This window comes from Osmerus mordax, chromosome 1 (genome assembly GCF_038355195.1).
Source record: "Osmerus mordax isolate fOsmMor3 chromosome 1, fOsmMor3.pri, whole genome shotgun sequence".
NCBI classification, from domain to species: domain Eukaryota; kingdom Metazoa; phylum Chordata; class Actinopteri; order Osmeriformes; family Osmeridae; genus Osmerus; species Osmerus mordax.
Window position 1 is genome coordinate 20,747,675 of NC_090050.1, and position 23,524 is coordinate 20,771,198.

Genomic DNA, 23,524 nt, shown 5'->3' on the forward strand with positions numbered 1-23,524 from the left:
AGAGGGGTACATGACGACTATTTGAAGCCCCATCCTTAGTGCAAAAAACAAAAACAAATCTAAGGGACATGGGTACAGGCTTCGTGTTTGAACGGCTCAAGTAGCGCACGGGGTAAACCGCTTATGCTTTCACCACTCTGTATAAGTACTTAGCATTATTTTCATGTTTCACTTGTGTGGAAATGGACATGATGCCTTTGGCTTATCGGGATCAATGTCTGTTTCTAACATTTGAGACAAAAGAGAGCAAGACTTTGGGAGAAAGAAAAAAACTTACCGGGGTGGCAGTCTGCCCATAGGAGCACGATTGCAGGCAAAATTAAAGACAAGATCCACCAACACGATTGCAGTAGCCTCCGCATGACAATATGAACATCGAGAGTAAAAAGGGCAACTGTTGAGTTATCCTTCTGTTCAAATACCAACGCCTGCTGCGTAAAAGCAGCGCGAGATGCTGCTAAAATCGGCTGCGCCTGTTCAATGGAATTTTCTGAGATAGAACGTCCAGGAAACAGTCTTTAGGCTACTTCTTAAAACCTTCTTCCAAACAGCTTCTTAATACTCCCAAAGAAAAACATGACATTTAGGAGAAATAACGTTCAAACTTGTTTGATTTCATTTGTAATTAGAATAGGGACATTAGCAGAGGTCTCTAGTAGCACTAGTCCATGCAGCGCAGAGCTGCAGCGGCAGCGATTTTCGCGAAATTGAAGGAATTGTTGGAGCAGCACTGGAAGCTTTCCATTCTTCCATCCAGGAAGTAGCGTGCGAGGCTGAAGTCTGGCAGAGACTTTAAAACATGCTTGGAAGAGTAGGCAGGGGATAGAGGTGGAGAGCGAGAGGGAGAGAGAGGAAGAGAGAGAGAGAGAGAGAGAGAGAGAGAGAGAGAGAGTGAGAGAGAGAGAGAGAGAGAGAGAGAGAGAGAGAGAGAGAGAGAGAGAGAGAGAGAGAGAGAGAGAGAGAGAGAGAGAGAGAGAGAGAGAGCTCTCCTCTGGATCCTAGCGCCGGGGAGTCATCGTAGGCTACGCTCAACGATGCCCATACTTTTTCCTTTTCACAGAATATGATTGTTGATGCATTACAGAAAATGAGCACAAACTTCAAATTGCATAGGCTACCTTCCCTGTACCGTAAACAAGAGTGTCAGACATGTGCTTGGATTGGAGCAAATAGCGAAATGGTTTAATTTCATATTATAATTTGAATGTACCCAACCCAACAATCTTTCTATCCAGATGTTTTCTACATTCCATTTCATAAATATGTTGGTGGGAATAGGGTAACAAAACACAAAACCATAACGTAGGCTTATGATTGACCTAATGAGAGATATGCCTAGTCAAAAGTGAGCACAATTCAAAACGTAGCCTATTAAGCACAACCAATAAAACACACGCTCGTTCAAGAATATTGTGAAAGGGCTGAATATTGGCCAATGCAAAACGTATTTCGCGACCTATAAAATAAACCGCTCAAGCATATTTTACACGGGGTTTCGTCATGTGTCTGAAATGGAAATGCGTGGTATGTCCCTTCTTGATGAGCTCTTGTTTTATTGGTATGTCGGTTGCAGGTTGCTTGGTTAGAATAAACACTCAAGAACTGTGATATAATTAATCAAACATGCACGGTACATGCATGTGCATTAATAATTCAAACATAGGCCTACAGTCACCCGTTGCATGTTATTCAATGATTTCATATGATTTGTGACTGACATTTAGAGTAATAATACAGTAAGAGCCATTATGTTTTCCTGTAGACAACTGCACGACAGTAAATCCATTAATTTAACTTCAATTAATTACTCACAGTGGACCATACTAAATTGTGTCTTACATGACAAAGTGTTCCGTTGAGTGACATTTGATGGACAATGAAAACTTTTTGCTCTGACAACCAGTTTACAACCTACATAAATAGCCCCATAAACCTTACAGCTGCTAAGCAATTCGTTTTCACCCATGGCAAGTGGTCCAAAATCACTCCTGTCTGTCTGTTTAAGTGAGCGTTTAATTCATGGTGTTATTCATTCATTATATTGCCCCTGAGGATTGTCATGTTCTGTAATCTGTTGCATTGATAAAGGTTTGGGGGAACATCATAGGGGAAGGGTAGTTGGTTTTGGGGTATTTTCAGAACTCAAATGTACACATTTTATAAAGTAGTCTATACGGTGAAATACATGAAATGTATACTGTGTATTACATGTAAACTGCATTCGGTGTGGAACATGTAGTCACTTTTAAATACCCCAAAATATGCATTATAGTTTGGTAACGAGAAAAGAACTACAATTCCCATAAAATACTGTGGACGTGCGCTGTCCCAGACCCGGAAGGTAAGCAGAGCTAGTTCCCTTCCCTGCAGTAACCTTTCAAATGGAGCATTGTAAGGCTGGAGTAAAATGTTATGCTATTGAGAATTGTATTACGATGTTTTTAAAACTACGAAATATTCGTAGTAGGCTATTGATGAGAGCTAAATTACTGTTCGTTTTAAATACAATGTTTGCATCTTCTCCAAGTAATGACTGAAGAAGCTTTAGCTTACCAAAGTCATGTTAGTGGATCAAAGCCGCTAGTCGTACGGGATCAGTCAGTAGTAGACTAGGCTGTTTACATACGGTACCATTTGGGGATGGATGTAAAAGGTGTATGACATGAATGAGCTTTGGGGAGACCCTTTGAACGCATAATATGCTAATTGTATTAGAGGCAACGTGGCTCTGCTCGTGCGTAAGGAAATGAGCACAGTATGCCGTCAGCTGCGGTTGTCTACCTACTGAACCCCGGCATTATTTTCGCGCAAAAGTGTATGACAAGGAAAATGGTAGCCCATGTATATTACAATATCTATATTGTAATATGGATCTTAAATAGGATTAGAAAGATTGTTGTTGTTAGAAGTGTATGATCCAATGAGCAATTAGCTAGCCTTTAGCCTACTCCAAATTCTCAGGATGGCCCTGCTGATACTATACACCGTAGGCAAGCATATAGACCATGCCCAAGTTACTTGAATCTATTTGAAGTAATCTCACTTAGATTGTCTAACTGTGCGTTATCTTAAATACCATTTGAGGGTAAATGTATTGGGCACTATGGGGGTCCAGGAGTGACCAGCTGGATTTTTTAATTTGCAGAATTTGATTAAATACATTTTAATTATCTCAATCTCAGTGGTGCTGTTTGGGGATGTCACATGGCTCATTCATATAATGGGGACCATCTGTCTTCTTAGCAAAGATGGAAGAAGAAATAAATAAATGAACAAGTTGGGCCCCCTATTTCCCTGTATCCCCTCTGTAGCTGTAGGCCTTCACCGGGTGCAGTGCTGTAAACCACCAATACAAATCATGGTTGTGGATAAGGTTAAAACTGAATTGAATTGGGTTATACAGACTTTTTATCCATCATCAATCAGCTAAATAACTTGGGTCTATTTACCATATACGTTTTAAAACTTTTTAAGGTTTTAAACCATTTTATATTGTACTATTTTACAAACATTTAAAACAAGACCACAGTACGATTTAGCAACTGAGGCTCTTTGAGTGATATTTGGAAAATTTTGTTTTGCATTTAATTTAATGAAACATTTAATATAGTTATTTAATACATTTTTTAGTTATGTTGAATTTTGTTTGGGGGGGGGGGGAGTTTGAAAAGTAATACAATAATTAGCATTTGACCCGTCTTCCCAATACTCATGTGCATTTGCATATAGTATAAACACTGTTGATGAATATAACAGTAGCACTGGCCTTCAGTGACAGCCTTCTACCTCTGCTCTCTAACCATGCATTGAGATCTGCGGACAAGGATGCATAATGCAAAAGAACTGGCATCAATTATGCACCATTTATTCATGCCACAGTGATACCTAATTGATTTGATTCTCTTTGCTCCATGTATAATTAATTGGGCATAGACCTGTGTTCATTTCTCTTCTCCTATGTTTTCCCAGAGAGGGCTTCATTTGTCTGGAGTGTGTCATCACTCGTGCTCAACAAACATGGATCCCATGTAAGGGAGCTTTGTAGTTGCACATTCTTGCACAATATATTGTATAATCGTATAGAGTATAATTGAACTTGACTATGAAACTATGATGGTATCAATACCAAGCACATGATAAAAACATCATTGTTTTAGGGTACAGGCCATACATATAATCATAGTATTACATGTACTTGGCATATTTCCTTGTTCTACTCAGTACTCTATTCAGGTCAGTGTTCGCCCACTTTGAAAGTCAAGTGACCTAAAAATACAAAATAAAAATACCAGTTGAGGTTATCCAGCCATCTCTGACTGTTCTTGAGTCCTTGGATTTCAGAAAAGAGAGCAGGAGGAACCGAGGGAGAGAGAGATAGAGTTAAGAGTGAAAGAGAGAGTTGCAGTGCTGACAGCAAGAACAGTTCCTCAGTTCTAATTCTGTCACTGTCACTTGCGCAAGTGATCGTGTGCCTGCGTGCGTGGGTGCATGCTCATGCTGCCTCTGAGGTCAGGCAGAGTGTGGCAGGCTCAGGCAGAGAGAAGACCTGTCGAATGATTTTCCCCTTGGAGGTCACAAGGTTGCTGCCAAAACACTAGGGATTCTTGGCCAGGCCCTTTAGCAGAATATCAACTCTCCTGCATTGTTCACATTCCTCTCACATTTACATGGCCTTTTGTTTATTATGCTTTTTTTCTTCCGTGCAGGTAAAGAAAGGCCATAAACAAAACCTGACAGCTATCCCCTCAGCATCAACCTACAGGACCCTCTGCTTTGAAGCTCAAACAACAATATCACACACAGGTAAGCACTTAAGAAACATTCATAACATTCATTTATATCAAGTCATTCAAGATAATATACAATCTATAATTGAATGGTGAAGTTTTGTATGTAGAGTAACACGTATATCTACTGGCCATCTTTAGTAAACTGCATCATGTTAGTGTTGTCGCTGCATGGGGTCTTAGACTACATCAATGTCTGTGGAGGCCAAACAATGGAACAGAGCTCCAGAGCATGGTACCCAGTGTATGACAGTCATTTATCCACGCTGTAGTTCTGCTGTTAATCTGATTGGATACAAAGGCCCTCATTCCCAATCACATTAGCTAGTTCGGCATGTAGTCAGTCTCTATCACTCTTAATCCCTTTTGATACCAGCAAAAATGTTCCTTTATCTGATTGGGCACAATGGAAAACTGACACCGGGAGATAATTGGCAGTATCTGATTTGGAATGGAGTGAGAAAGGGAGAGGAAGGGGTGAAGAGGAGGAAGTGGAAGAGGAGAGGTGAGGTGGGATCGTAGATGTATTGAATATGTGATGAGAGTTAGAGGTGGGGATGCTAGTTTCCGGAGAGGGTTTCAACAAAAAAAAAATACTGTGTGCATGAGTTAGGCTGTTTTTGCTATTGAAAATGACTTCCTATAGTAAGCCAGGGGATAATCAGAGATTTATTTCCAACCAGGCTCAAATGAACCGAAATCAGTAGTACATATTTTAACCTTTATTTTACATATTCAATCTTTGTTTCACCTCTAAGAACCTCATTTCCTTAATCCTTTGATGTATAGCCATTGTTGACGGAAATAGGGCAGTGTTTTTGTGTTGCCGTAAATCATCTCCAGTGTCCATCCTCTCTAATGTCAATTCCTCACTCCATCGGGTGGTACTGTAGTACTGCTCTTTCACCACTGGGGACCTCCTGTATCATTAACATTGAGGAAAACAACCGGCCAACATGTCATTTAATCAGATGTGGTAGTGCAATGTATAATTTCAGGTAATCTGTGTTTTGTTTACCAGTTTTTCTTCTGTCATAATTAGGTACGACTGTAAATTCACAGTTGATACTTTAGCCTCCAATGATTGCATGTTTTATCGACACGATTTGTAAAGAAAACAAGACAGGGGCAGCACTATGAAATGCAGTCGCAGATCCTAGCGGCATAATGTGTCATGTGACTGGCAATGTATTTGTAAAACTCCTCTTTTGATGTTACTCTCAGTGATGTGTGGTGCCTTGTTACTTGTGTTACTCCCCTAAGTCATGTGACTGGTTCACAGGAGACTCATTGTGGGTAGTTGATATATTATCTTATTTGTGCTTGATCTCCTGCAGCTGGTAGACATGCATGGTATGGTGAACAATGTTAGGCAGAAGCAGTCCCAGACAATGCCACATTTCTTTATATCACATCAATAACCTGTATCCAGAGGCTGTAAGTGCAACAAAGCACAAATAATTGCATTTTTACATGTAAAGTATTACTTATTTGGTTGCAAAGAAGAGTACTTTAATTGGATTATAATGCAAGTTGATGATTGGATATTACAGTCAAATGACTGGATCTGTCTTGGATGTTTTTGAAGGATATAGGAATTGAACTAACCTCAGTCTTGTTCTGCGGTGGGAGGTTGAGGGATATACCATGTGTGGAGGACAAACAGTTATTAATCTCTCCAACTTTATAGAGAAACACGAGGCAGCTGTGCCTCCGCATACATAATCATTTTGTTTACCATTTGAACCCTTACATAGTTTAATGAGGGCAGCTATCAAAAGCATCCATACACCCGCTATTAGCACTTTGGGGAATTACATCTACTTTCTTCAGAACAGCGGCAATGGAGGCCTTTTGAAACTGAAGTTTTTGACTTTGACGTCACATCACTCATATTATTGGAGGTTTGAACAAGGTCATCCAGCATCTTACTGCCGTCGGTTGAGTTCTGTTGGGCCCAGTCCAAATGTTATGCTGCTGTCTCTTCGCTCATTTATCAAAATATCCAAGTTTACAGCGTTTGCTAACGGCTTTGGAACCACACAGTGTTGGGGAGACAGATGTTGCGATACATGACTTTCCTTGCCTTTTTGAAACATTAGAAGTTTAAGAAGACAAAGTTTCACACCACTGGTCACCAGTACATTGTTATGTCAATGTCTGTTTCCCATGATGATCGGTCCTGCCTTTATATCATTTATATGAACTTCACCTGTTGTGTAATGTTGTTTAATAAATTTTCAGGTAGCTGATTGGTTGTTGTTATATGGTAATGCCCAAGAGGAAAGATGAGTGGTGATTGTTATGTTGGTAAAACTGCTTTAAGTGCTTATATCCTGCCTACTATTAAATCCCTCTCCTTACGACTATAAACAATGACTAGCACGTCCCCTGCAATGTTTACTATAAATTAAGAACATACAGTCTTACATTAATATGTACGTGTTGAAAGGTTAAACATGTGTTGTCACAATGTCTTCCATGCCAACATTACTATTTGTAGGGTAGTTCTCATGAAAATATATCACTATGCTTTCTGTGCCAGGTAGACTCTCATACAGCACTTACTGTCATGGTTATTCTACAGGGCAGGAATTGGCAGCTCTCCTGATCCAATTTATTAACTACAAGCAAGAGAATCAACAATATACAGTACTTTTGGAGTTCACGTTAATTGCCCTTTAAATGTTGCATGCAAGTAAACAGAAAGTCAAAACAAAGAAACAAACACATGTCAGTTTGTATTTAAAAGGATTGTATGATCTTAATTTAAATCAAAAGTACACATTATTTTAATGCCACCCCAATAATTAAGGCAGATGTGCTATGTTTTTTAATCCAGCATTTGGTCAGCTTTGGAGGGCCCCTGCAATTACTTGTACATTAATTCAATTGACTCGCTGTGTGTGTTTGTGTTTTGCCTCAATGAGATGGATAGTACTACAAGTATGCTCTAGCACTATTTTGGGGGGCTTTATATAGATTTTTGTCAGGTAAATGGTATGCGATTAGACATTACTGATTGTACCGTAACGTTGAAAGACCCCCAGGTGTTTGTTTAGACTCCTCTGCTGTTGCTATGGTCTGGGCAAAGCTGAGTAAGAATCAATAAGGTGTTTTCTTAACATAACTAAATATCTTATGTACAAGTTATTTATGCATCTTTCTTTCTGAACTTTCTTTTCCAATAATCTTTTATTGATCACCTTTGAAATGCAGCTGTTATTGTCTGTTCCTAAAATCGATGTTAGCCCAAATATAGATTGCAAGGCTGTCATTCCCATCAGGGTTTGCTACCCATAACTTGTAAAAAAAAAAATCCTGACGTTTTACCTTGGAGGCAGTGAATAGAATGAACAACTATTACAGTCCCAGAAAGACCATTTTCTACTTGATGGCAGGTCTCCTGAGAATTTGCCCCAATTGAAGTGACGGAGGGGGTGAAAAAGTGTGCCCAGTTAACACAAAGAGTGATCCGACTTGATGTATGCTTAACCGTTCTCCTTCCCGCCGTCTCTCTACCTCTCTCTCCGACTCTCGTCGGAATCTGCTTTTCTCCATGGGTGTCCTCCTTCCGTCACTCTAATCAACCCTTTTAATTACCGTCACTATCAGTGGACCCACGCCTCCTTGTCACCTCTGGGAGACGGAGCCTCTGAAGGGAAGGAGGCCGGGGGCTGCGGCTGGGAGTGGGGGGAGATGAAGATGAAGACAGTGCCAGCTCCCATCTCTCCCTTCCCGCCAGGATGCTCCAGAGATGTTTTGATAAATGGAAATTTCACTGCAACTTTCAACCCATCGTCCTCCTGATGAAGAACAGAGACTGGGGGTATTTGGGAACATGTTCAATCAACGCTCGCCCCAAAAGGATTTGTCCTTGACATGGGGAAAAAATAAGTGCACGTGTGTCTTCTCGTTCATAAAAAATGAACATAGACCTGAGACTTTCCAAACACTGCAAGATGGGTACCTACCAATTTTGCAATACTTTTCGTGGATCAATGGACTCACTTTTTATCCACTTGCTGTTAGATATGGATGTTAGATGTTCAATCAGTCTTTGCTTTCTTACCTCCACCTTTCATGGCTTTTTACATGGTACACAAACAGAATATTGTTATTCCAATGTTATTTTTATAAACCTTAGTGCTTTAATCTGACACAGACTTGCCATAATAAATACATCATGATGAAACCTGAATTATAGAAGCATTTAGGTAGGTGTGAGTAAATATTTTATCTTCCGCATGTTGAACCAAGTCTAATTTCAATTATTCATATCATTTGTTTGCCATAATTCAAGAATTGAAACGTGGAAAATATATAACTCGTTTAGTTAATTGGTGTGTTACATTCACAATCTGATGTGATATCACAGTTGATACGGTCACTGTCATCTCCACTCAAGAGAATGTGCACCAAAGGTAGCTGTAGCATACTGTTTCAATTAGGAAGTGACTTCATGAAAACAAGTTGAAAATATCCATACTCTTGTATTTGCTTGCTCTTATGAAGGTGTGCTATCTTTCTCGAGGCTCTGGCACAACATATGTTTTATGACACAAACACTGGAGCTGTGTTATTACATTGATTTGGCTTTGATTAATTAAATCTGCTTTGTTTCCCCTTTCTTTAAGGTGCACTGGCCCTCATCCTTATTTCAATCCTTCGCTACATCCTTCTTTAATTACCCATCTCAAAGCCAGTGAGATTGAAGGTAAGTGTATTTATTGTATTGCTCAGACAATAAAATTGGCTCGGTGCATTGACTTTCCCCTTCCTGTCCTTTTTTAGGGATGTTAGCAAGTTGATTACAGATAGAGCGGACAGCAGAATTGTGTGCCGTTTCAGTTTTTTTTTTTTTTCACCCTCTTCTTGCATGCTGTTCCAGTAGTAGACAATGGAAGTCTGATAAGAGCAGCCTTGTTGCAAAGTGGTTGCTGCCTGGGAGAAGGCTCTTGCTGTGCTTCACCGCAGTGTTGCAGAATGTTGCTCTTGCACACCAAGGAAGAGTTATGAATGTAGGTAGGAGGATTGTAAGGCCGGAGACGCTTGGTGTTTGTCCCGGCTTGGGAAACCCAATTCAATTCTGGTTAGATGTTCAGGGAGATAATTGACTCCTTAATATCTGACTCCAATTTTAGAAATGTGCACAATTGCGTTAGCTGTAACCTTGAGTGCTAAACAGTTAATGACATGAAACTCTGGCGTAGATAAAAATTGTCTGCTTGATCAGAGCATCGACCCTAAAGTATGTGTGTTCACTAATCGTCATTTATCTCTACTATAATATGGATTTAACCACCGACCTAGTATGATATGTAAACTGCTCACTCAGACGCTCCGGTAAATTCCTTCGGAGCGTGGAGATCCACTGTAAGTGACTCAGAGGCCTTAAGTTAAAACCTACTTCAAAAGTCTATCTATAATCGGTTAGCCGCATCAACCAGACTAGATCAAAGTTTTCACCGTCGTAGCTTGATAGATATGTTTCAAGGAGAACAAGTAACTTAAAATGCACAATAATAGTTTATTATTTAAATAGTAAGATCATCGATACAATGATAATGAAATATCATCAAATACAAAACATACCTTCAGAGCAATGGTTAACTAGTCTTCAAAGTATTCACAATGAAGACTAGGCGCCTAACGCACCGGAGCTGTATCGTAAACAGAACTCAAACTGAGTGGTAAAAACTTCTTCCTATATACACCCAAACCTGACTAAAATGGGGACACCGGTCATATGACTGAAAAGTTGAATAACGCATACAAATTCAAATTGGATCATTAATCAAGGCTGCAGTAGACCAAGTGGTGCCCTTGCAAGACAAGGGAATATGTTAAACACATGTTGGTCTGCTGCAAGCACAAACTCTGTAAACCCTGTAAATGTACATGTTACAGCAATACAATTATTTCTAGAATGTAATACATAAAATAAAAAAACAATCATATCAAACATGACATTAAAAGCTGTTTAGAACAATATTTAAAAGAACACAACTTTTAATGATAATTTCCGAGTCTTCCTCGGTCTTCCTTCCTCTTCAACTTGTTGAGATCACCTTTCCACAGGTGTGTCATTAAGGTGTGATTGTCATTTTAGCATTCATGCAAATCAACGACTGTCCCAGACGAGTGTCTGGGTGACCAGTGACAAAGGGTCTGCCAAAACAGCCCTACATGAATACAAACAGGGATTTCTGACTATTGATTGTGTTCACCTGCATCTCCTGCTGTTCAGCATTATATGATTTATTCTTGATCCAATTGTTCTCTTGAGTATTCCTCTTTCCTTTCACTCATACTGTACTGCCTGGTCCTTATAGCTGCCCATGATCTTGTAAACATGTAAATGTTTAGGGGGAAGTGATGGTGTTGTTAAACAGCTTCTGTCCTTCCCCTCCTACCCCTTGACTGTAATGGTGTCTTGATTAAAGTTGTCCCCTCTATCCTCCACAGCAGACTTAGGGTAGTGAAAAGTATCCCAGGCAACAGTGGTATACTTTAACAGTGACCCACAGTTTGTATGAATTACTTTAATTTGCTTTTGCGCATGCTGGTGACAGTGCTGTTTTGTAAAGCCCTGTATCTTAGTAACAGGTTCTAATGGAGTGGGACTCCCCATCTCTCTCTTGCTCTCTCCTGTGCTTTGCTCTCTCCTGCTCTCTCCCTTGCTCTTACAGCTCTGTCGAAATAGAAAAGACTGATTTGGTAGATAGGGTACACTAACATGTGATGTTGCCCGTGTTTTCTTTGCTGCACACTGTGTGCTACAGCAGGTTAAATCAGCATTTCAGTGTTGGTCCAGATATCCAGCACACTGATCTTCATGGGCAGACTGTAGCTTGGCCTGCTATAGCACAGCTGGTGTTGAATCCTCTAGTTGTCAACAGGGAGCAGTTTCCTAAACCAGCACGGGTGGACCCAAGCTTAGCCATAGCACTGCAATACACCCAGTCAACAGATGTTTGATTTGGGCAGCATTCCGCTACAGCAGTCGATCTTAACCTCCTTCAATGTTTTATTTTGCCTTGGCTAGCAAATCAACACATCTGGCAGCTAGTTTAGAGGCAAATCAGGCCTGTTACCCTCAGGAATGAGGCACTGATTAGGCTTTATCACTCATTCGACTCATTTGGTTGTTGATTGAGTTTAACAAAAATATGTGGTGGTGTTGGGGGGGGGGGGATCAGCATAACTATTTATTTTTTATTTATTTGAGTTTGTATCAATAATTGCTGAAATAGATCTGGAGTGCTCTCGACATGTTTAATTCAAGGAACAGTGCAACAAGATGGCATGCATAATTATCATTCATTTGGTGAAATTTCCAAATGTGTTAATGCATTTCAGGTTACATTCTATTATCGCAATGGTATGAGAGAGGTTTTTTCCCAGGCTTTAAATTTTACCTGGCTCAGTTGGAGTCGTTGTGGGAAGGCATTTTTTGTTTGAAACACAAAGAGAAATTACCACCTACATATGCAATTACTATAATTTAGCATATGTCCTAAAACCTGTAAAACACTATCACATACATTTGTAGATGCTCCTCAATTCAATATATTTTGACATGATAATTAACCTACCTCTTCTCCCATTGAGTCATGGGCAGTATCCAAAGGTTTTGTTTAGGCTTTTTCCCAAAAAACATTTTCCTAATTGCAATTAGGCTACTCAACCAATATTCTGAGCTGTGCTCTATCAATTGGCAGAATTGTGCATTAAGAGAGATGACTCTCAAAGTTATTATTCATCAACGTCAACAACCTCACAATTTGATGAATGCTGTCAAATGACTAATAGCAGACCACTGGTTTGAGTCTACACGTTTTATTTGGTGTTTTTTGCAATTTGTGTGTGTGCGTATGTATTAGTATGTGTGTGGTGTGTTTAGAGATAGAGATTGCACATGTTTGTTTGTGTTGACAGGAATTGACTGCCTCCCGCCTTTATTCCTGAAACTATGTGCACTGTGGATCTGTACCAGTCTCCCAGGGGAATATTAATCATTTTCCATCTACTGTGTCTGGGTAATTACCCATCCCTGGCGGAAGGGCCAGACTAATGCAACCCCATGTCTGGGAATCCAATGGGTGCATTTCCTTCTAGCACAGCGGGATAGAAAACAGCTGCATACAGCCTTTCAGACAGCCACTACAGGCTGCCTTGTTGATGCATTATGTTCATGAGGTTGTTGGAGTAACCTGTGTCATTACATTTCTTTAGTTTTTGTATTGTTAAAATTCCTTCTTGGAAGTAACATACACTGTACTTACACTGTACATATCCAGTAATTCTGCATGTTACTTTGTTTTGAGGTCATTTAGATTTTAACTTTTGAAATAATAAACACTAAAGGAATATCATGTAGTAGATTGGTAAAACCAATCTACACTATGCATGTTGGAGTACATACTGTACATGGTATTCTGAACCAGGAACTTCCATAAGAGTACTCTTGAAAGTTATTCATAATTCTCCATTCATTTTCATAATGCAGGGAAACCTTTTGTGTCATGGTTCATTGAAACAGGTGCCTCAGAACATGGACAACTAATGGGTCTTTAGTTACCTTCCAATAATTGTCTTTTTTGAATCTTTTTTTTCTTTTTTCCATAATGGAAAAGTTTTAGCTTTAGTGTTCCATCATTTACACCAATGCTTAGAGCCTGGGAGCCCTGACAGTTTCATGGCAGGTAATTTTGATCCACGTTGTGCCATTATGTCAAATGGATCTCTAAAGACCAAGCTTTTATCTGTTGCAGCTTATTAGGAACCCTTTTTTTTCTTAAACGCCCCAGTTTATATGAAAAAATGAAAGTGCTCCAAGTCATTATGTAAAACGTATACATGTCTTAGAAGTGGTTAAGCGTATTTATTAAAATCACCACTTTTAAGTAAAAGGGGATTACTATCCTCTTTCGGTGAGCGACGAGGCAAATTGGTGGTTTATGCATTAACAGCAGCCACACTTAAATCAGGATTTAAAGCTTTTTCCAACTCAAGCAGAAATTCAGATTTTCTATACACATTTTTACACTTAAAGGACAAAAAAAGTCTACTTCTACAATTAGGGAGCTGGGATTTGGTTTTGCTGTAAGATTTGCAGGTTTTCAGCACATGGACAGAATATTGGATGAATTAGCTAGATATTGTAGGTGCTCAGCAAAAAATTACGTTCAATATTTTACACATACTTTTTTTTTTTTTTGGAAGATGAACAGTTGGTAGTACTTCCAACAAGGCCTGAATTATCTGCAAAAGCAAGCCTTTAGTTTTCACTACCCTTCTCTATGCATCAGTATTAGATGCTCTTTGCTTTCACGCTGGGAGTGTAGTTACTGTAATGCACTTTGCCCAAAACAATATATTTGTGTTGAATATAATGATATTGGGAATGTACAATTCAATATGTGGTACTTATCGTATTATCTCTAAGTCAATAATCACACAGATACAGACGCAATGAGAGTGTGTATTGGTTTGGAGTGTGTGTGGGTGAATGCCAGAGAGAGATGGGGAGAGAGAGAAAGTGAACAGAATAAATACAGAAAGAAGGATCCCTAAACCCTGTCAGATATAGTACAGTGTTTGAACTGTAATCATCAAAGGTGTCAGCAGTATACAGTGACCTGGCCTAGGCTACTTTGGCCTCGGTGTGGACCTCAGTCCTGGCTTTCCAGGAAAGAAGATTAAGAAAAAAGAACATTAGCTCAACCCATCCTTGCCTGACATGTTTTCTAAGGGCCATGCTTTTTGGTTCGTATAGGGTCGATTTGGAAAGCTAATATAAATACCTATTGAGTTCCCAGTGTAAGCACAGGTGTGTGTGTACTGGTACCTCTATATTAAGGGATTGGTTTTTAAATATAATTTGGTGAAATGAGAATGAATGGTGATTGAATGTCTCACTTATAGACAAATAAAGAGGGTATAGTACAATTTATGGGGACATTGTGAGGTGTGCTTGCGTCCATTGCCGCTCGGGAGTTTTAGTTTTTTACTGTATCAAACATCCAAACACTTGAGAAAAAGACGATATTTGTCATGGTTGGTAGACTCAATTGAAAGGAACTGCTCTGACCAAATTCATTGCTTCACTATGCGATCGATCATTAGAAGGGGGGGATTGGATATTTTACCTTTCAAACTGCCTGAAGGCAGCGTGAGAAATGGCTGAAATGCTGGAGTCTCATGGCGATTGTGTGAGACCCCTGTCACACGGTCCTCCACTTGCATAACCTGCCATCCACACATGGGGTCATGTGACTGAATATTCGCTGTATGAGTAGGGAAAACCGACTCATGCTTCTCCACTCCAATCGTTTGGATATTTAAAGTCATCATTGCTCTAGTCTACAGGATTTAGTAAAGACCTTTTGAAAGACTACATAGCCAATGGGTCCTATTGTCTTGCCTTGCAATGCCATTGGATAAATGTGGTCTTTCCAAAAAAAAAATAGTACTTTGAGAGCTATAAGTGACGTTGTAATTTTACAACCAGGGGTCTTACAGGGTTAAATGCTCCGAGAAACAAAACCCTAAAATACCTGTGTTGATTGAAATCCATGTTTTACCTGCTCCACGTTAACATGACATGACAAATGAACAGTGGCACAGTATTAGCATTAGCTATGTAGGTGGCTCCATAGTCTTAAATAAAGAGATGATGGATACGACAACAAGACAGCTGTGTGCTGTATCTGGGCTGTACTTTATGAGGCATTAGATATTAGGTCAAGTTTGTCATACCATTTTATATGCTTTACATTTTTCATACATATTTAATGGTTTCGAGTGTGACTCTTAAGATCTTGCTTGGTTACATGCTATACATTATTCAAAACATACCTGTATAATTCCTTATGATTTTTTTACATTTTGAACGTGAAAACTAAATTTATTTCTACAAGAATTGACACTAAAAGGATAGAAAACATTTTTTTTTTTTATGTTGCCCCCCAGCCACTATTTGACAGAATAATAGATAATAGTGCACTCAAACTTAGAAAGCGATTTGGTTTGTCCCACATGATGCGTGTCTTCATTGACAGTACAGTATGAATAAGTAAAGAACCCCACAATGTCATATAAACTCATATCATTTTTAGCAAATTTAAATAAACAGTTCTCTAAAGTTTCTGTAGATAAATTCATAACCATCTTTGTATTTGTGACAGTATGCTAAATCAAGACCAGGAGCAAAACAATCTGTCCTTGCATGTTCCCGAGTGTGGATAATAAAGGCAGAATTAAGTCAAATTACCTTTCTGTGACACGTCAATTTTATTTCCCTCTCCTGATGTTTCTGTTTCTCACCTACCATTTATCCCCTATTTATTTTCCCCATAACATCCCCTGAAACTACCTAACTTTTACACACCATTGTTTCTCTTTGCTCCTTTTTACCCATCTTCTCTCTCTTTCTCTCTCTCTCTCTCTCTCTCTCTCTCTCTCTCTCTCTCTCTTTCTCTCTCTCTCTCTCCTTGTTGTACTGGACTGACACTCTTAGGCTTTCTGGCTGCAAAACAGAAGCAAAAGCATCCTCTCTTGACCATGGCTTAAGTGAAATTGCTGCCTTCTCTTTCATGAGCAGCCATATTGTTTCCCGCTTTGATGTGTGCCACTGTTTGTGGCGGGGAGGTAACGCGCACCCATACCTGCCGAGCTGTCCAGATGGACGGAGGAACTCGGGGAGCGGGCGTGCATCCCCTCACCATCTGCCTGTTATCGCCATTGACACCCCTCTGCCATGCAGCACAGGCAGAACCTGCTCTGGGCCTCAGGGAACTGAATCACACACATACTTTCCTCCGCACACACATGCACCCAAACACACAAATATGTCAGTGGCATACGGGAAATTATGCCCTGCAAGATCGGAGCGCGAGCCCCTCCTCCCCCCTCCCCTCCCCCCCAAGTAAGTAAATGCTGATGTGAATCCCTTTTTCAGAATGTATTCAACTAAAACATTTGGTCTTATTAACTGAGATACATAATACATCAATTGATTAGGCTTGGGCATTAGAAGAACAAAATAAGTGTGATTCAAAGGGCTGGTTAGGCAGAAGTGAAAATTACGTTCATATTAGAATTATTTGTCGCATTCCGAGCTGAAAAATTCTCAACTTTGTGTAAATGAGGGGCTTGCAGCTAGCCTGGTCCTAACCAGACTCTCGTACATTTAATTTGTACTGAGAGTCTGGGCTCGCTCCATTGACAAGCGTTAACTTCCTTGAAGGCGGGTACTCTGTTGAAGTTTAAAACTATTGGATCTGCCCAGAGCCACTCTGGATCTGCCATAACCTATCGCAAGCGTTCGCCTTAGCCAACTCCTTCACGACTAACGGAGCTAGCTGGAAAATCAAACGAACCCCGAGGGGATCAAAGATTGTTCTTGCTCCGGCTTTAACTTCTGGATATTCGGCAGCGTTGCCACAACGGACCGAAATGGTTTTGCCTGCATCTTTCTCCGCCGCCATTACAGAACTACAACACAAACTAGCGCACGACATCAACGTCATCGTTCTCAGCCACTCCCTCTGTTCGCCGATTGGACAGGTAGAAAATTAACCGGAGACATCTGACTTACGTACCTCAAGGCCAAAGCTAGTACAGAAGCAAAATCAAAATTGACCGGAAGTACGTAGGAGGGCAGAGCCAGGCTAGCTTGCAGCGGCCAATCGTTTAGAATCGTTATAGCTTTTTCACAGTTTCAACATGGAGGAGAAACTAATCGTATGTGTGGGTGCACATCCAGTCCTGTTTGATGTGTGTCTGCACGATTACAGAGAGGTAAAAAAAAAGCATGGCGCAGGGTTGCCGATGTTAACGTTGTCCCTGGTGTGTTTTTTGTACTTAAATTCAGTCTCTTCACATTATGTAATTTCTGTGCAAGCTAGCAGTGTGGGTTCTGACTGAATGCATACAGTATATCTCTGTGACTGAATTATCTTGTTGAGGTGTCTTGTGTTTCTCAGCCTATTCAGAGACAGCAGTGAAATAGGCCAAATTATTTAATAAGCATGGGAAGTAAATCTATTACCTTCCACTTGTTTATAGTCAGTGGCGTGAATGTGTAGGATTGTTGAAAATGACTCAGGCTAGGCACTCGACCACCTCCCTCTTTCCGCTATTTTGTTTGTAAACAAGAACTGGAGCAACCTATTTCTTCACGGTGAACTAGCATCAAATGTCAAGGCTGTCAGTGTCCTCTATTGCTAGTCAGGCCCTGGAGGTATGAATATGAGAGGCGGTTGGCACAGGAGCCGCCTTGTAGCTGTCATACTGGATGCTGTTCAAATAGGACTGATGAATATTAAGCAACAGCTTTGAGCAGATCACCAGGCAGCGTGTTCAACTCGTCGTCGACGCAACTTGTTTCAGGGAAGAGGTTGCTGATGTTTTCAAAGGAGGCACTCTGAACAGGAAGCTTAGTTTTTTTGTGGTTGAAGTTTCAATCAAGCATGGACTTCTAGGAGTGTGGTGCAATTAGAAGTAGGTTAGTTCAGACAGTTTCACACATGGTGAGGTTTTGAACCTGTTGGACCAAGGCATGCAGACTCTGCAGTGAGGTGGCCTCGTCTTGGTTGTACTGTCTGGGCAACCGATTAAGATAATTACGAGTGTTAAAGGTGGCCTTATTTCACTCTTTCCTTCACTAAGTGGTTATTGCTACGGTCTGCAGTCTCATATTCACAGCATGACTCCGAGCCAAAGGAACCATCCTACTGTATGTGGATCCAATCTCCACTAAACCTCTCCATTAAAGCTCAAATATTGATCCTTCTTTTTTCCCTGATATTCAAACTACTCCTGCAATTAGGGGGAATAGGTAATTATATGAAGTGTAAAGAGAGTGGTCTGTCCTTTGGATGAATAATGGCAGCAGCAGTCTAATCAATAGGCTTTTTCTGATGGTAATGTCTGTGCTTAGTAACATGACTAACGGAATGGTCTACAGCTCAATGTTCCATGGACTGCAGTCAGTGTAATGGACAGTTGCTAGGGAGCTTGTGATTGTACCTTACAGTAATGGCAGTAATAGGCTACCTCTCGTAAGGGAGAGTCTGGACATTATGCGTGCTTTGCCAAAATATGTTAGTTTTCATTGGAGCGAGATGGGCTAATTGGCTGTTTAATTGTAGGTAATTGTTTTAGAGGATTTTCTGATGTGTGGCTGCAGTCAGGTTCAAACAGTTATGGATGTGTTTTGTTTTGGAGACTCATCGTCACTCTGAAACTTAAATTGCTATTGAAACTAGCTTCACTACAACCAGTGCCATTTGCGATTCAAATCACGATCTATTCTAAATTAGTCAAACAAGACATGCGAATGTCTTATTTGTCTAAGAAACTAACATTTGTTTAAGATCTGGTGAATGTTTGGTGTAACTTTGAAATGTCCACAGCAAAAAGAGTGGCAACAGTGGCAGTTTCTTTTCAGACACCAGTTTCTTTCCAAGGGCCATCAGGCACATATATGTCATCTATGTTCTAAGTACCTATATGTTATGTTATAACAGGTTGCTTTGTGTTGTCTTGTCCAAAGAATTTCAGAGCCCAGTCTGACCTTGTGTTGTTCTGTGCATCTGACTATAAAAGACTTGAAGTTAAGTGTCACTCAGGTCACCTTGCTCCTATGTCAATTGGCTCTATGGTGAGGAAGCTGAATTAATGCCCAGGTTTGTATAGTGAGGACCTGAGCAGTCTCTTGGACTTAATGGGTTGAATTCCACAATGGATGTAATCCGCTGATATGTGCCTTTCGTTAGGCTTCAAGATTCCAACAGCTCCTCGGTTTGGACAAGGCAGCTCTGCAGCCACGCTGCTAGTAAGCTAGGGGTGCTCTGAAACATTCATGGCAAAGAGATGGAGGGATTTGTGCTGTTCACTTACCAAACATTCTGCAAACTGCTGTTTAAACGCTTAATGAGTCCATTTCATAGACCAATGATTCATTGATTCTACAGTGATATTATCAGCATCAGAACAGGATTTTATATATATATATGTTTTTGATATATAAAAAAACACGTGCATTTTTCAAAATTCAACTGTTGGACTAAATCTTCTGTGTGTGTCTTATATGGAGTCAGGCCCGTTTTGCAGTAGCTCAGGAAATCGGTTTAGTTAGCACGTCTGATATCAGCCCCTTGTACTGAAGGTGACAGTGGAGAAGCAGGTGAAACCGCCTGAGGCTCTGTCCTGGTTTAACAGGTGCCTCTGAGCCACGGAAGATGTCAGTGGTGTCTTCACATCGACACACACGCATGCATGCGCATGCACACACACACAGGGTTTTGTTTGTCTCAAGGCCATGCTAGGAGTGGCCCCACCCCACTACAAAGCTATGTCTGTGTTAGCTGAACTTGACTCTTGTCACCTCATATACCGCCCAGCTGGGATCCACCACCACACCTCCTGTACCGCACAGCTGGGATCCACCACCACACCTCCTGTACCGCACAGCTGGGATCCACCACCACACCTCCTGTACCGCACAGCTGGGATCCACCACCACACCTCCTGTACCGCACAGCTGGGATCCACCACCACACCTCCTGTACCGCCCAGCTGGGATCCACCACCACACCTCCTGTACTGCACAGCTGGGATCCACCACCACACCTCCTGTACCGCCCAGCTGGGATCCACCACCACACCTCCTTTACCGCACAGCTGGGATCCACCACCACACCTCCTGTACTGCACAGCTGGGATACACCACCACACCTCCTGTACTGCACAGCTGGGATACACCACCACTCCTCCTGTACCGCCCAGCTGGGATACACCACCACACCTCCTGTACCGCACAGCTGGGATACACCACCACACCTCCTGTACTGCACAGCTGGGATCCACCACCACACCTCCTGTACCGCACAGCTGGGATACACCACCACTCCTCCTGTACCGCCCAGATGGGATCCACCACCACACCTCCTGTACCGCACAGCTGGGATCCACCACCACACCTCCTGTACCGCACAGCTGGGATCCACCACCACACCTCCTGTACCGCACAGCTGGGATACACCACCACACCTCCTGTACTGCACAGCTGTCAGACATTTGAAGATGTATCCCTCCCCCCCCAAAAAAACATTCAAATAGGTATATTTGAATGTTATATATAGAATATATATATATATATATATATATATATATAGAATATATATATAGAATATTATCTTCAGATGCTGATGATTGGGACAACTGAAACAGTGATAAGAAATCAGCCAACCCTCACACATGTCCCCTGACACTTCCACAGTACACGCGTGTTCATTGATCTTATCAAAGTGGGTCATGACTACAGAGCTTCCGGCAAGGCAAGTGGTCATGCTTGTATCTCCTTCAAGGTATCAGTATAATATCATGCACATGGAACCATTATTGAACCCATACATTATAATGACCCACGACAGTGGGTCACTTTTACACATTTTTTCCCTGTCTGGTCTGTCAGGCATATTGTTGAATTGAGCCATGTGATATTCTATATTTAAAGTGCTTTGAGTTTTGAGCAGACATTCTGCTGCTGTGTCAACATGTGCCTCACTCTGGCAGTGCATTGGGGGAAATTGCAGCACAGATCTATAGATACACTTCTTCATCTGTGATCTGAGATAGTGCTTCTACTGTTTACATTTTGTAACATACAGTACATCTACCTAATTGAAATATCTATGACCCTCCTGCATAAGCAGCAGAATATTACATTTATTGTGGGTAGAGAATGAATCTTTACAGATGTACTGTTGATGTCACCACCAAGGTCAGTGGCCCCATATAAAAGGTTGAGGCTGGGATGCTACCCAGATGAAACACATGCTCAGGCTGTTCATCCTCTTTTACAGCCTAAAGGTAGGCTCCATAAACCACTGGAACCATCCCTCTTCAGGTCAGTCTGTCTGTGAAAACGTGACCAGATTCACCAGGCAATTTCTACAGACGTCAAAGCAAAATTGTTTGAATCCTAATTCCATTTCGAGAGCAGTCGAGCGTAAAATCCATACCATATGTACAGTAAATGACATTCAGTGTGTTGGATTGCAATGCACAAGACAAACGGGTTTGTTTGGCTTGTTTGTTGGTCGTAAATGACAGTATGTCTTTGTCAAGTGTGGCAAGGGAACATGAAGTGCATCAGATGTCTTTTCCATACTTGTAATTTCCCATACTTTACCATTAGATTACACCCAGACTCACAATATACTTCTGTGTACTTTGTCCTCTCCCTCCCTGCCCTTCCATCTACGCTGCACTCCTATTGGCCCTAATCAGACTAATGGTACTAGAGTGGCTCTTCGGCCACCTGGATAATGACCGGTAATGTACAACTCCCCTTCTGAGTCACTACCTGAATCTCATGGACCTGATATATGCTTTTGAATCAAGGTGCAGAATGGGGGGCCATTACATCCACACACTCAAATCTAATCACACCATTTGATGCATTCGGTAGGTCTGTGTAAAAGGGCAGGGGGACAGGACATGGGTGGATGACCCCTTAGTTCCAACTGCTGATGATTATGTTTTTTATTAGCATAATTATCATCATCTTATTATTTTTAGTTTTTACGTCGCAGAAGGAACACATCCGTTCCTTCTGTGTCCTTTCCCCTGTCTAATAAGATGGAATAATGTGAGGACCTCTTTCAACTTCCTTTAAAAAGAAGAAACAGTACCTGCAGTCCCTGTCCAGCGATGTAGACCATGTAGAGTATGTGAGTGCTAAGTCCTGTCTGTGTGTACAGTAGGTGAGCTTTAAGTCCTATTTCTGTGTAGAGTAGTTGGCAGTCATGTCTGTGTGTACAGTAAGTGAGTTCCATACCAGGCAGGGCCAGTAGAGGGAGGAGCTCAACTCAGAGCTTCTTCCCTGTCTCTGTCATCGCGGCCTCAGTCCCTGCCTCCTCAGCTCTCAAACATCGCAGACGTATCACTCCTAAAAAAGAACATTGCTAATGCATAACATCATTTAATAGTTTCCCTTTAACTTCCATAGAGAATAAGTGTGAATGTAGGTTTATTTGGATGTTTGATTTTTATAAATCATAAATATGTTCCATAAGATTTCTTTCTAAACTGATGGAAATGATTTTTACATTTACAAAAGAGTCTTTCAAAATGCTACGCAGCAATTATTTCATCAAAAGGCAACCGTTTACAATGCAAACTCATTCCGATGATTTTCTTGTCGAACTTAAAAGGGATCTCAGTTCTTTGTCTTCTCTCTCATTTCATCTCCTCTCTCTCTTTTTGTATCAGTTTCTCAAGTCTCTCATCGGTCTCTCTATCACTATTACGTAGCTACTGTAAATATAGGGCTTTGTGCTAAACATGAGCTGGCCTTTGTTTTATGACGCTTTACGATGCAGATACTGCCGCGACTTTCACAGCCCTTGATGAGCCGTTTTACATGCTAATCATCTGACATCCTGCTCACTAGAAAATGAGGGAGGGAAGAAGGGAAAGAGAGGGGAATGGATGAAAAAATACTGTGTAACTTCTTATTCTCATTTGGTTGGATGGTTGCATCCTTCATCATTTTTTTTTATAACTTCCCTTAAATTAGGAGGCAACAACAAGTGTGCTGCGTGGAGATTAACTTGGTCTAAAAGTGTGACTAATTATTTTCTGCGCCACAAGCGGTGGCTCAATCTAGTGTATCAATGAATACCATTATGTGGGCCTTTAGTTAACTGAGATGTGTGCTT

The 23,524-nt window shown here is 40.9% G+C and overlaps 1 protein-coding gene across 3 annotated transcripts in view; it reads left to right on the plus strand.

Annotated features, from left to right (window-relative positions):
- The first annotated feature begins 2,369 nt into the window (after positions 1–2,369).
- fhit (fragile histidine triad diadenosine triphosphatase) overlaps positions 2,370–23,524 on the plus strand; it is a 132,167-nt gene continuing 111,012 nt past the window's right edge. The window contains exons 1-4 of one of the 3 annotated variants that reach the window (XM_067241541.1): positions 2,370–2,402; positions 3,970–4,028; positions 4,707–4,803; positions 9,425–9,504. The gene's annotated coding sequence lies outside the window, so the exon portion shown is untranslated. Of the gene's footprint in view, positions 2,403–3,969; positions 4,029–4,532; positions 4,580–4,706; positions 4,804–9,424; positions 9,505–23,524 lie in introns of those variants that run through there. The other 2 variants (XM_067241558.1, XM_067241549.1) reach the window with 2 other exon arrangements.